This window comes from Panthera leo (genome assembly GCF_018350215.1).
Source record: "Panthera leo isolate Ple1 chromosome Y unlocalized genomic scaffold, P.leo_Ple1_pat1.1 chrY_random_Un_scaffold_84, whole genome shotgun sequence".
NCBI classification, from domain to species: Eukaryota; Metazoa; Chordata; class Mammalia; order Carnivora; family Felidae; genus Panthera; species Panthera leo.
Genome location: NW_024962238.1, coordinates 134,963 through 148,995, shown reverse-complemented (window position 1 = coordinate 148,995; position 14,033 = coordinate 134,963). Strand labels below are relative to the sequence as shown.

General features: G+C 42.7%; 1 protein-coding gene across 5 annotated transcripts in view; it reads right to left on the bottom strand.

Moving 5' to 3' along the window:
• The window catches only part of LOC122212877 (gamma-taxilin-like), a 131,304-nt gene extending 117,558 nt beyond the window's left edge, over positions 1-13,746 (bottom strand). For 3 of the 5 annotated variants that reach the window (XM_042926853.1, XM_042926854.1, XM_042926855.1), the window contains exon 1: positions 13,383-13,746. The gene's annotated coding sequence lies outside the window, so the exon portion shown is untranslated. The remainder of the gene's footprint in view (positions 1-13,382) is intronic. The other 2 variants (XR_006199343.1, XM_042926856.1) reach the window with 1 other exon arrangement.
• Between the last annotated feature and the right edge of the window lie 287 nt (positions 13,747-14,033).

Below are 14,033 nucleotides of genomic sequence, written 5' to 3'. Positions count from 1 at the left end.
TCTGTTCCACCGATGGCATTTGGGGCACACTTCACAGATCAAGGAAGTGAGACAATCAGCCATGGGCTTATTCAATGTACTGTTACTGCGCTGCCCTAATCTGAATGTATGCTTCAGATTACTCTACAAATACATGTATACATCGGATATAAAGCGTAATATGCTGCCAGTGGGGATTCTGTCATTTGGGAAACCCACAAATAAGTGCTTTTGGCGTCCACAAATCCTAATGACTCCTTTATGTTACAAGTCTCTGTGATAAGGCAAGCAATGGGCAAGCCTACCTCACATACCCGGTGCATCCTTTTGAAAAGCACCAATTATCTTGTCCCTGGGCTCCTGCAAACGCTGAAGACTTATTCCAAGATGCTCTCCTGACTCTCTGGCCTGATATTCTCCTTTCGGGGTGGGTGAACTCAGTTTTTAAGACTAACAATGTAGGAAAAGCCCAACAGGTTTCATGTAACAAACTGAAATGGCCGACTCGAGGACTTAGTCAGCCAAGTCCCACCTCTACTTTACACAAAGAAGTGTTTGCTGTCATTCTGGAGGTCTGTTGCCTGAAGCAAAGCCACTGGCCCAGTGGGATTCAGAGGGGCTCTCCAAATTCCGGTTTCCTCTCCAAATCTCCAGTTTACCCGGTGACCTGGTTACAATGAAGCCGAATGGCCGCAGCTGGCTGTGCTCGCTGTTTTGCCTCAGCACAAATTATGAAGAACCAAGAATGGACATGGCTGCTGCGTTAGGCGGAGTGAATTCAAGGTAACTCCTGCTGCTCTGCTGCTCTGGCCTATACCTTATCTCTCCCCGGTAAGACTTGTTACGGCTCACTACTTGGTCTTCAACTTAGAAAAAAAAGACAGACTGGTAGATTAAGGACCTCCTCTTTAGCACCACGAAATGGGGAAATCAATCAAACCCACTAAATGAATCATCTGGGTTATTCACGTAGATGCCCATGGTGAGAGTGAAAGCAAGCTGCGGATCAAGCCTGCACCACCCGGACTGCCGCCTTTGCTACAGGCTGAATTACGCTCACCGACTGCACGGATCATGGCAACATGTACACCACCATCGTAGACTGGGCACAAAGTAAAACATTCTGTTTCTGATGCAGACGTTACCATTGTATGCTAGGCTTGTGACACAGGCTGAGAGTTGACCCAGTTGTCTCCAGATTGGGAAGGCCACAGCACACAGGGCACTGAGTGTACCTCCTGCTGGAAGTTTGAGTACCGCTGACCTTTGAACTATTGCCAGGGCTACTGGTCTCGGGTACCCCACGGCTACCTCCTTTTCAGGTTGTGGGGTTGCCACTCCACTCTGATCAGCTGACTCTCACCACAGCAACGAAGCCCTTGCCCTAATCGATCCTGTGATCACCTCCTACAGATGACCTGTGATCTGACAGTGGCACACCTCTTATCAAAGACCCACTAAGAATGCAGCGACAGTCCAGGTACCCCTTGTACCACCCACGTTCCCCCATCATCCATAGGCACGTAGTATTACTGGGAGTTAGGACTGCCCCTCAAAAGCCATCTCAACAAGACTCCCAACAGGTGCCAGGGTAGCTCAGTCAGTTAAGCCTCCAACTTCCTGGTCTCAGCGCAGGTCTTCTTCATCTCAGGGTCATGAGTGCAAGCCCCACAATGGGCTCCATGCTGGGTTCCTAATATTACCTCCCCACCTTGTCCTTATCTACACACCTTGGAAATGCGAGTTGGGCCAGTGAATGCAGCTGCCCCCAGAAAGGGATCATCCCCTCTGTCTCCTCCCGGGTAATCATCATCGGGGCCAATGCGGCAGAAGAAATTCAAAGAATCCTGACCATAGCATTCTTAGGCTGATGCTTGCCTCATTCCCCCGACAGTAAAACCGAGTCACCCAGGGGGAACACCCTCCAGGTACCAAATGGGGCCTAGAGGACTCAAACGTTGCATCAGCTACCTGGAGTCTCTTGTGGGACTGACATGGTCCTAGATCACAAGGATGATGGCGTACATTGTTGAGTACAATGCCCAAGGGATATCCCTAGGGTGATAGTCCACACCGGTCAAAGAGGAGAGAATGCATCTCTGTGCCGTTTATACAACTTACCTCAGCCCTGAAGTACCTAACCTTTCTGGACAAAAGGACTGCCACAAGTAGGGGATGACCGGACAAAAGGTAAAGATGTATCTCCTGGAAATACCGGAGATATTTTTGCGGCAGTTACCAAAATGTACGCACTGAGGCAGGAACGGGTTAGGCGAAGGGGTGCTGGGGGTGGGGGGGAAGGAAGAGCTCCTTGGACTGGACACACTGCTGAATGTGCCTTCCAGCCAGACAGCTCATGACAATTTGACTGCAATTTAAATGGATGTAGCTAGCAGGGGATGTCCCCGAACCTGCACCTCCCAAATAAAATACATGTGTACCTCACTGAGTGTCTGCCCTGCCTTCATTCCTCTTAGGCATCACCAGCTCATTCCAGGGGCAGAAAAATGCCACCCTCCCGATGTCATGGACAGAAGGACAAACTGCATGGACTGGCCTCAGGCAGGCCATTCAAAAAGGGGATATAATTCAATTACTTACCTGCAAACTCTAAGACTCACCGGCTCTCTAGGGAGTTATGCTGTCAAGCACTCTGAACTTGTGCCACTTGGGGACACTGATTGAAGTCCTCCCTGGGAAGCTCCAAAATCATAAACAACACTTTCTTTCCAAAGGTACCATGTGTGCCTCGTCTTTCATGGAAGTTGTGCACTAATTTGTGTCCCTCAAGCGTCGTCTATCTTAGCGGTGGTCATAATGGATCACCAAGTGTTTAAGTCATAACAGATCATCAAGTGTTGAAGTGTTTAAATACCACTAGTACTCATGTAGCCCTCAGACAACTGTGAAGTGCTCTCCAAAATGACGCTAGCTTTGGTTCCTTGCAGGAACCCACCCGAGAACAACTAACTCCACACGTAGGTGGGTTTATGCCCACAGCGCAGGTAGTTTTATCCCCACAATGGAAGTCATTCACGAACCAAAGGCAGTCTGAAATCTGTCCACAAATTTAGTTGAAATGATCAACGAATGGCTTCAAGGGAGTCTCAACTCCCTGGCCAGAGTTATTAATGATGACAAAATTGCCCTAGACCTCTTTCTTGCGGACCACTTGTGAGTGTATCTTGCCATGCCTCAGGCCAGTGGAAAGGTCAACACCGGGCCCCACGGAAGAAAGCCATCTGGCTTTCTGACGGTCTGTGAGACTTCCTCAGCCAGTTACAGCAGGGCAGGGTCGAAGTTAATCCTGCCACTTGGGCTCTTCCTCATGCTTGGAGTCCTGTTGATAGTATCCTATGAGACAGACTGGAAAAATCTGGTCCTGGGCTATGCTGGTCAGACTGAACAAGTGTGGCCAATGGGCACCCAACAGAAGATTCACCAGAGCCTATGACAGTGTTTCTGCCTCTCTTGTGGGCAGAGACACGACACACCTCCTGTCTTTGTTTCAGACTATCTTTTCAAGGATGCCCTGGGGAAAAAAATAAGAATGGCATTGACTTCTAAAGCAATGGGCAGATTTGCTTACTGCCTATGTTTCCAGTTGCTGCTGTAACAAAGGGCCACAAACTCAGTGGCTCATTTATTATCTTATATCCCTTCTTGAGGCTCTGTGGGAGAATCCATTCCCTTGTCTTTTCTGGGGGCTACCTGTGTTCTTTGGCTCGTGGCCCTTTTTTGCATGTTCAAAGCCAGTAATAGCAAGTTAAGCCTCATACATAATGCCTCCTCCCGCCCCCCTCCCCCCACCCCCCCCCCCCCCCACCCCCGCCACCTCACCACCGACTCCTCTCCCCGTCTTTCCTTTGCAAGGATCCTAGCAGTTTCACTGGGCCCATCCGAAGACTCCCTCAATATCCTAATCTATGCCGCCGCATCTTTGCCAAGTCCCTTTGGACAATGAGGTCATTCATGAGTCCTGCTGAAGACATGGGCGTCCTTGAGCAGGCACTGTTCCTCCCACCACACTGCCCATTATTAACGAGTCAGATCCCCTAAACCTAGCATTACTCTTCTGAAATGCAAACATCATCTGCTTCTCTTTACACCACCAGGCTCAGGAGACAGGTGCGTGCATGCGGGCCCTCAGGTAAATGCAATTGTAAAAAACTCTTCTTTTGTCTCGAGGTTTCTCCCCGTATTCATAAAATACTGCCAAGTTATCAGTTTGCAAGTAAAGTAAAATCTCTGGCCCTCCACAGTTTCTAGTTACCATGATTTTTCAGGTTTGGGTATCTGCCCGATATTTTCTAGAAAATGAATGAAATAAGCCCGTCAGGATAAACAACAGAATTTGTCGCAATGGGAAGACTTCAAACTTTCAAACGCAAATCAGAATTTTGGATAATTTCAGTCGGTCACCATGACTCCAGCAGCTTCCCAGTACATAATGGCTTTTCTGCTGAGAGGGATAATGATATCAGCAAGTATGATTGCCTAATATTGGATAACAACATTTGGAAGAAGAATGTACGTCAGGGACCACATGACAATGCATTACGAGATGACTGAAAGGTATAGGATCCATCTGAACCATGAAATACAGCATTGGGTTTTCACAGGACCCATTAAAATTTTTTGGTAGCACTGTAGACTCCAAACTGGAGTCCTTGGTGCTTTTTAAGGAGTTTTAAAAATAAAATTAAGTAATATTTAGATAACTTCTTAGGCCGAAGAAATTAAGAACTGCCGCCCTCAGGTGTAAATAAGGACACACACAAGAAGATGGCAGGAAATAAAAACATAATCTAAGAAGAATTTGTACCTTACAAATGATCTGGCAAATCCAATTTTAGGGAAAATGCCCTGGCACTACGTGGGACAACAGGACCAACCACTTCCTTCTTGGTCAACTGTAACTTGTAAGTAAGTTATATTTATTTTTTTAAGTGACTGGCATTACCAAGCCAGGATAATCCAAATAGGAGGTGAGGAAAAGTGAATCCTAAGCATTTCCCCTTGCTCTTCACTGCTCTGATTAAACCATCTGGAACAGTGGTATAATCCCTCATTCAATACTCAGAAATCCTTTCCAGGCAGGTATAATGAACAGTCTCGGTGATGAGCAATTTTAAGAAGTCTGTCCGTGTACAAGAACCAAAGATATGGACAAATAAAAATGCATTATCATTATGACCTATCACATCCTGAAGAGTAAGTTCTCCTGAAAGTGGTAATTGAGCTCTGGTAGGCAATAATACATGGACAAAATAACTTCGTAGGAGTTACTACAAATACTTCCTGCTGGCAGGCAAAGCATCTGGGAGAAGAAATATAAGTGCTAAATATAGGGATGAAGAAATCTAATTTTCTGCAGCACTGAAGAAGCCAAAATTGACCAAAATAGTTTGGCAAACGGTCTGTTATGAAAAGGGTCGTACAGAGTTTCTAGTTTTATAATCTCCATGCTAGTAGTATACATACTAGTAGATTCCTTATAGACGAATTCTAAAATGACAGTATATATTAGACTAAGTACTTTGCCTTTTAAAACAATCACAGAGGGTTATATATTTCAGATTTCATACCTGTGGCTGTTTTGTCTATAAAACTACGATGAGCTAAAAACCACTTCTAGCTCTAACTATATATAATTCAATGACTATTTGTACTCTGAGAGATACAGGTACAAATCTACATTGATATCGGCAGCCAAATAATCAGGAATCCAAAGATTTTAACGTCCACTGAAATATGCTTGGACCTGACCTATTTTGCAGAGTGGCAGGGGTTGAGTCACACAACTAGCATCTTTAAAGCCAGAGAGTCCTAAAATATAAGATGGTCCTCTACTCTTATGGGTTAGCCAAGTGCATCATCTGTGTCCCAATTTTCTGAAGCCACCTTTCTCCAGCTCCATGTGGACCAATCATCATGCCATTTTGAAACATCAATGCTTTTTTTATTTGTCCTACTGTCCCAGACCACTTTAGCATTTGTTAACACACAATTGTGGACTTTCTTCAACAGAACTTACAATGAATGGGTCTCTCTACTTCACACTTCAAACAATGGTCAACCTGTAATTTACCTAAGTTACACTTTGAGGTGCTTTTTCCGAGAATTCCAGTGCACCCATACCTCCAAATCTGTATCTAACGTCCAGGTGGGGCTCAGATGAGTGAAACCACAGGTATGAAGCCTAGACGGTTCACAATCCACCTGGTCTCTAGATCTCACGAGATTTCTGACACTTCCTAATCACATCCCACCCTTAATTAAATTTATTTTCATTTAGTAAAACTATTACTCATTTACTTGCCACCAACATTTGCTCACACTCAGCAAGAAGGCTTTGCCCTTTGTACCCTTAACAACTGAGGACTGTGCTAATAAGAGAGAGCATGAGACATATGGAACAGATAATGGTCTTAGAGCCAAAAGAGCCCGATATTTTAACATAGCACTTACCACATCCTGTGCAGCCATGGTGAGAGCTAAACACTTGTTACCTCATCTGTAAACTGGATGGACAGTACCTACCTTATAGAGTTGTGAGAAAATTTGCTATGATGAATATAAACTGCTGGCCCACTGCGGAACTACTGTAATAATTTGTGAATGAGGAATTCTGTAAGATGCATGCTATGTTAGCTTCTTATTACTGTTGTTAACAAGTTACTATCAACCTAATGCATTAAAAATTCACATTTATCATCTTACAGTTATGAAGATCAGAAGCTCTCAGGCCTCCTTCTCGAGGCTCTCAAGGAGATTGTTTTCACACCTTTTCCAAGTTCTAGAGACCACTCCTTTCTCCACCTTCAAAGTCTGCAGCAGATTCTTCAGATCTCTCTCTGATACCTGCCCACATCTCCTTCTCTGAGTCTCACACTCCTGTTTTCCTATTATAAGGATGCTTGTGTTTACACCGAGCCCACCTACCCAAATAATCCAGAACAATCTCCCCATCTCAGCACACTACTTAATCATAAGTGGGGAGTTCCTTCTGCAGGATAATATACCCACAGGTTTCAGAAATTTTTTTCTCTTACCACATGTTAACACAACAACATTTCTTAAAGAAGAAATGATGTTCTATGGCATAAATTCTAGAAGCTCTTATTCCCCACCACACCAGTCTACCTTACAGAAGTAGAAAAAATGTCATCATAACAAGTAAATATTGCTTACAGCAGGTTAAGCGGTGGAAAGTGGGAAGACGGGAGGGGCATTCTGGAAACAGAATTAAAATCAATTCCCAAGACCATAAACATTAACAAAAGTATTGTGGTAGCACAGGGAGACCACATTGGTTATCTGGTAAATCTTTTCCATCAAAGAGCAGAATTTACACGGTCGTAACTACCAACATAAATTCAACTAGGACATGGATAAAACCACAAAAGTATAATCTCTGGGTCTGAATGGATACTAAAGGTCACCTAGTATCTGTATCTACTCTCTTTAATGCTGCTGAATACCAACGTTAAATTGGTATATGCTTTAGATGTTTTAAATACAGTCACACCCATTTGATTATCTGAAAGGTACTTATAATCATATTGGGACCATGGGGAAAAGGAGAGGTAAGAAGAAAAAGGAGGAAAAGGAATTTATTTGGGACATTACTTTAAACTCTACTTTACATAAACAACAAGCGTCCCTGAAGCAAGGTCTGTCATTTGCACTGTCAATTATACAATTATGTATCAATTCTAGATAGTCTACAGATAACTCTAGACAATCACAATTGTATGCTAACTATAGATAATTCATTAGGAGCTATTTCACCTAACCAAGTTAAAAAAAAAAAAAATTAACTAAGTGTGTTATCTGGATACCACCACCTTACAAAATTAAGCTTATGCAAGAGGGAGGGACATGACTGAAAATAATGAGGCAGGTTTTCCATAAAACCATTCCTACACTAAGGCAATGATTAAGCTCCCCAAAACTGTCCAAATTCCCTTTTTTTTTTTTTTTCCTTAGAAGTCTGGAATATAATCAACACACCCACCAGGGGAGGGCTAAATGAAGAAAGCAGCTACTGCACATCTGTAAGAGGACAGAGTGACTTTATAATTACCTGCCTAACATACACTAACCACAGCTTGAAAGCGGCTAGCATTCCTGGTGTCGTCTGCCGGTGGCAGAGTGGCTAATAGAAACCTTGTTCTTAAGAGCACTGATGATGGGTTTTGACCCATACAGTGGCTCCAAAGGAGCCTTTATTCTGCTACTCTCAAAACGAACTCCCTTGGGCTGGTATAGCCTCCGAGTGCCAAAGCTGTAGTAACAGCCACAGCCACCATTCTGGGCTAAGAATAACAGGTAAGGCAAACAACCTAAAAATGAGAAGGTTGGAGAAGAAAGATAGACGGAACAGAGCTTTGAAAAGCCTCCAGGTATACCAGAGAATCCAGAAGCCCAGACATATGTAAGAGCAGGATATGCTCAGAAAAGACCTTAAAGATCCTAAGGTTTTACATCTTGCTGTGTTCAAGGAGGAAGTATGCGCTAAGGCAAGTTTTAAATGGCCTAGCCAAGCGTTAACGGAGTTCCCTAAATGAAACCCACTTGTAAAGACTGAGTTTGGTTTTTGTTTTTGTCACTCCCAGCTTTCAAGGAAGTATCTTTCATATCATTATCTAAAACAGATGACTTCCAAGACCATACAAAGTATATATTATTTTTGCAAAACAGCTCTCCATAAAGAAACCATAAAAAGTTAACTGAACAAACAACTATAATCTATCACAAGCAGCAAGAACCCTAGCTAGTGGGGGAAAGATTCTGGTATCCACAGTTCAGTACTCACAACTGCGCATTTCTTACTCACTGCCTTCTCTTGACCAAAGTTTAGTCAGCCTTCTTTCCATTCCACACACCCCTAATTTCAGGCTTACCCATGAGTAAGCACTAAAATACAGATTATTCCCCCTATTAAGAAGTCACCCCAAGTAAGAGCTGAGACACACAGCCCATCATGCCACATGCTCACTTTCTTTGCTTGCTCATTTCCCCTGAAAAAGTTTTTACTAATCTTGCTTACCCTCCCAATAAAAGAAAAGCCACTCTCTGACTGAGATACTTTCAGATTTCTACAATCAGAATGTTCTCCATATTGCACCGGTCTCTTTAAATAAGGTGTCTTCTTACCAAATCAGAATTTGCTTTTGTTTGATAGTAACATTCGCCACACTTAGTTGCCAACAAAAAATTATAGTGTGTGCAAAGAAACACGGAACTATGGGCAAATCACAGGAATAAAACAAAGTAAGAGAAAATGTCCCTTAGGAAACCTTGGTGTTGAACTAATTACATGCATGTTTTGAATTACCTGCTGGTGTAAATATGTTACTGAGAACGTTTTAAAAATAATAAAATGTGTGGGGTGCTTGGGTGGCTCAGTCAGTCGAGCGGCCAGCTTCAGCTCAGGTCATGACCTCAGGTCATGGGTTCAAGCCCCGCGTCAGGTTCTGGGCTGACTCCTCGGTGTCTGGAGCCTGCTTCAGATTCTGAGTCTCCTTCTCTCTGCCTCTGCCCTGCTCATGGTCTGTCTGTCTCTCTCTCTCTCTCCCTCTCTCTCTCTCTCTCTCTCTCTCAAAAATAAACATAAAAAAAATAAAATAAAATTTATATGGACAAAGTGCTAAATCGGGAAAACAATGTATGTACAAAATAACAGCATCAGTAAATAAAAGTCAGAAAAAGAACCACAAACAGAAATTCCAGACCCAAAAAGTACAGTAACTGAAATGAAAAACTCATGAAAAAGAGATTCAACAGCAGAGTTTTTAGCAGGCAGTAAAATCAGTACACTGGAAGTCAGGTCAACTGAAATGGTACAGTGTGAGAAACCGTACGAAAAAGTGTGAGAAAGAAGAATGAAAAGAATCAACATGCTTAAGAGACCTGTAGGCATACCAGCACACACATGATGGGAGTTAAAGAGGAAGTGAATACAGAAGAGCAGAAAAAAATATTTGAAGAAAATAACAGCCACTAAGAGACAATAAGAAGTGAAAAAATTTCTCGTATCTGATAAAAACTATTAATCTACACATACAAGGAGCTCAACAAACTTAAGATACGATAAATTCAAAGTCTGTCCTTCAAAACAAAAGAGGGCATTAAACATCTCCAGACAAACAAAAGCTGGGGGGGTGGTGACAAATGGTAAGTGGAGCAATTGTGTTTGTCGATCATTTCATAATGTATTAATATGCTGAATCAGTATGCTGTATGCCTGAAAATAATATAATATTGTACATCAACCACACTTCAATAAAAGTAAATGAGATAATAAATTCAAAGCAAAAGAGAAGGAGAGAATACTTTATTACCAGACCCACACTACAAAAAATGAAAATGAAGATCAGATTTGAGACATTTGAAAATGAGACAGAAATGAAAGGATAGTACACATCAACTCAAAGCCATACAAAACAATAAACTACTAAAGGTACCTACGTAAGATAAACACAAAAGCCAGTATTACTGTATTTTTGTTCTTAACTTCTTTTTTCCCCTAGGTGATTAAAAGACACACTACAAACAAAAATAAAAATGTTTCATCTATAAAGATGTAATCTAAGACAATACAACAAAGAAGATGGCAAAACTGTATATGAACAGACTTTCAGTATACTACTGAAACAAACTTGGTAGTAAGTCAAATTCATTCGTTATAAACTGAAGGGGCCAATTGTAATACCCAGAAAACAACTATAAAACTAACCAATATACACAAAAAGAAATGAGGAAAAAAAATTCTACACTACAAAAAAACACAAACACAGAAGAAGGCAGTAACAGAAGGAAAAAAGACTCATACCAAACAAAAAATAGCAGAAATAAATAAATAAATAAATAAATAAATAAATAATAAAACGCAGAAATAAATAAATACATACATACATAAATAAATAAATAAATAAATAAATAAATAAATAAATAAATAAATAGTTAGCAGAAGTAAATTCATCCCGGTTAGTAATTACGTTCAATGTAAATGGAGTAAACTCTCTAATTAAGGGGCCAAGTACGACACATGGATTTTAAAAATGAAGAGTCCAACTAACCGTCTTCTACAATAGACTCAGATACAAGGACACAAACAGTATGAAAATGAAAGCATGGGGAAAGGATACTTCATAAAAACAGTAACTAAAGGAAAGGTAGAGGGGCAATGCTAAAATGAGAATCGGCTTTCAGGCAAAAATTGTTACAAAAGGCAAAAGCATCATATTTTGACAAAAATGTCAATCCACAAAAATTAACAATTACAACTTTACATACATCCAACAGAACCCCAAAATATATAAGCACTGATAAACACAACAAGGGAAAAACAGGTAACTGTGTAATAACAGAACCCAATCAAAGCCATCGTCTCAACAGAGGAACAAGGGAGTCACTTGTGTTTTAACTGCCCCAAATTTAAAAAATAACCGAATAATTACACATTATTTCTGCTTCCTGAAAATATAGGGGAAAAAAGAGGAAAAGAGGTTTACCTTGAGAAGTATTTTTTTTCCCAAGTCAGTGAGAAAGTTTAAAAATTAAAGAATGTACCTAAAAGTGACTTCTGCAGATAGCAGATATTCACCCAACTTGAAATGAAAAGAAAGAAAAGAAGAAAAGAAAAGAAAAGAAAAGAAAAGAAAAGAAAAGACAAGACAAGAAAAGAAAAGAAAGAAAAAGAAAAGAAAGAAAAAGAAAAGAAAGAAAAGAAATTCAAAATGAATACCTTATCCTGTTAACGTTTCAATCCCAGTTAAATGAGAAATCAAAACTAGAAAAATGCCCAGAAAAGCATAAGCAGAGAACTGTACAGTTGGTAGACAAAAATGAATCCGCTGAGACGCTATCATTTTCAGACTATTCATGTCCAACTATTAACACAAAGGGTCATTACCTTAACCTTTCTAATCTGGTCATTAAAAACACTAATTGAATAAACCCCTGTTCCTAATCCAACCACTTTCTATCCTCATCCGAAGGAGCATAAAGCAGAACTTATGTTACAATTTTAATCAGAGTTCTCCCTGGGGGAAGGATCTCTAAAATCACTGCCACACAAAGTGACAATTTTGAATTTCTAGCTCGAATCTGCGACTTCGCTTTCAGTGCTGCACATACTGGATCTTTCCTGCACATCTTTCTTGTGTGGAGAGTGAGAAGTTGGGGGCGGGGTCGGGTGGACCCTGAGAAGTTAGCAACCCATTGTACTGATACCTGAAAATACCTAACATTGGAAACAGACCCCAAAAAGCTAGTTCTTGACACTTTGCTCAATTATAAACTTGACCTTCTGAAATTCATTAAACATGTTAGAAAAATATTATTTCATGATTTCATACAGGAGTGAATGTTTTAACATGTTCAAGTGATGGGAAAAGAAACGGGATTTCCAAAGCCCTCGTCTGCAATTCTCGGCAACAGGGCTGCGAAAACAGCATACCGAAAACAGCATACCGTTAAGGAGCGCATCCGCAGGCGTCGCGTGACCGTTCCCCGATTCTACAAACCGATCGCAGAACTAGTGGATTCTCCCATTCTTAAGGAGGTCTCCACTTTTTTGTATCCAGGGAGTGAAAACTCCTTGCCGTAAGTAAAATAACGGAAATTTTCTAGAATGTGTCCCACATTGAGACAGCAAAGGCCAGGCAGGGGTAAGCCACTCAAAGCACAGAAAAAAAAGAGAGAAAGGAAGAAAAACGTAAGTTAGAAAGACAAGTTGTTACACGACGATCCTGCCCAATTGTGTCGGACTGAAGTCCTCTGGCATCACCTCGGCATCGCTGCCCCCGCGTGTCGCCAAACGGGCGATGCCAAGAGCCAAGGTTCAGGAACCACGCGCCCATACCAGCTACTTCACAGCAACGGACCAGCCTGTGTGGCGGCGGAAAGGAAAGGCAGAGCAGGAAAAGGAGACGCAGCGTAGCCAGCGCCTCCGCGCCATTACCGAACTACGCAATAGCTCGCTAGTTCCGCCAGGGCGCATCCAGAGCAACTCTGTGCACCCACCAAAGCCCCAGGGCTAGCTACTGACCTCAGTCCCGTCTCCCGACTGTGGTGCCCAGCGCGGGGAGCACTGGGAGCAAGATCACCAGGCTCCAAGGCCCCCGCAGCGACATTCGCACGTGGCTGTCACACCTGGCTCACCCGCACCTGGCCTTCAGATAGGGCTGCGCCCCCTGCCCTTCCTTCTCAGCCAAGCGCCCCCAAGCCCTAGCGGTCTTCCCCACCCCATTTAGTCCTACACACAGGTAAAAACACACACTCGCTCCCACGGTCATCGCCCGGGAGGAAACAAAGCCAAATGTTCGTCTCGTGGCAAAGGTTACCAAACAAGCGCTAACAGCCAACACGTAAAAAACAGTATTCTTCCTCACCTTTTACCTTGTAGTCGGTGGCAAGCCAGGCATTTCCCCCAGTGACCTAACTGAGGATGGTGGGTGCCTCTTTCAGCACTACCAGTTTCACCTGAGTCGCGAAGGATTGACGCAAGCAGCCAAAATGTGCCATTTAACCAGCAGCACGGAAGCTTCCAAAACGTAGCTTTTAGGTTCTGTACCTCGGCAACCAGTCACGCACGAGAGGTATTTCACGTGACCGGAGGAGGTTGTCCTTAGAGGGGAGGAAGTCGGGCAGGATGGGGAATGTTAAAGGCTACGCTGTCGCTCTTTGGGGCCAAAGTTTCAGTAAAGGCCGTGAGGCGTTGCCAAGTCCGGGGTAGAGCCTCCGGATCGAACTGGAACTGGCACTCCGAGCAAGCTGCGTCGCTGTAGCTCCCAAGCCCACAGCGTAATTCGGGGCTCTGAAAAAGTGAGCGTGCCCACTGGGCTGCGCCGGCAGCCTTCTGGGATTTGTAGTTTTCCGAGGAAAAGGTCCTGCTTATGGAAGGTATCCGAAGAACTTAAGAGGTATTCCAGTGTTTGGGAATGTAATAATAGATCAGCGTTGAGTGAAGGCAGCCATACACTTGTGTTTTAGTTGGATTAACCTAAGGTGTCCTCACACTTCTCAAAAAGTGGAAGACTGTT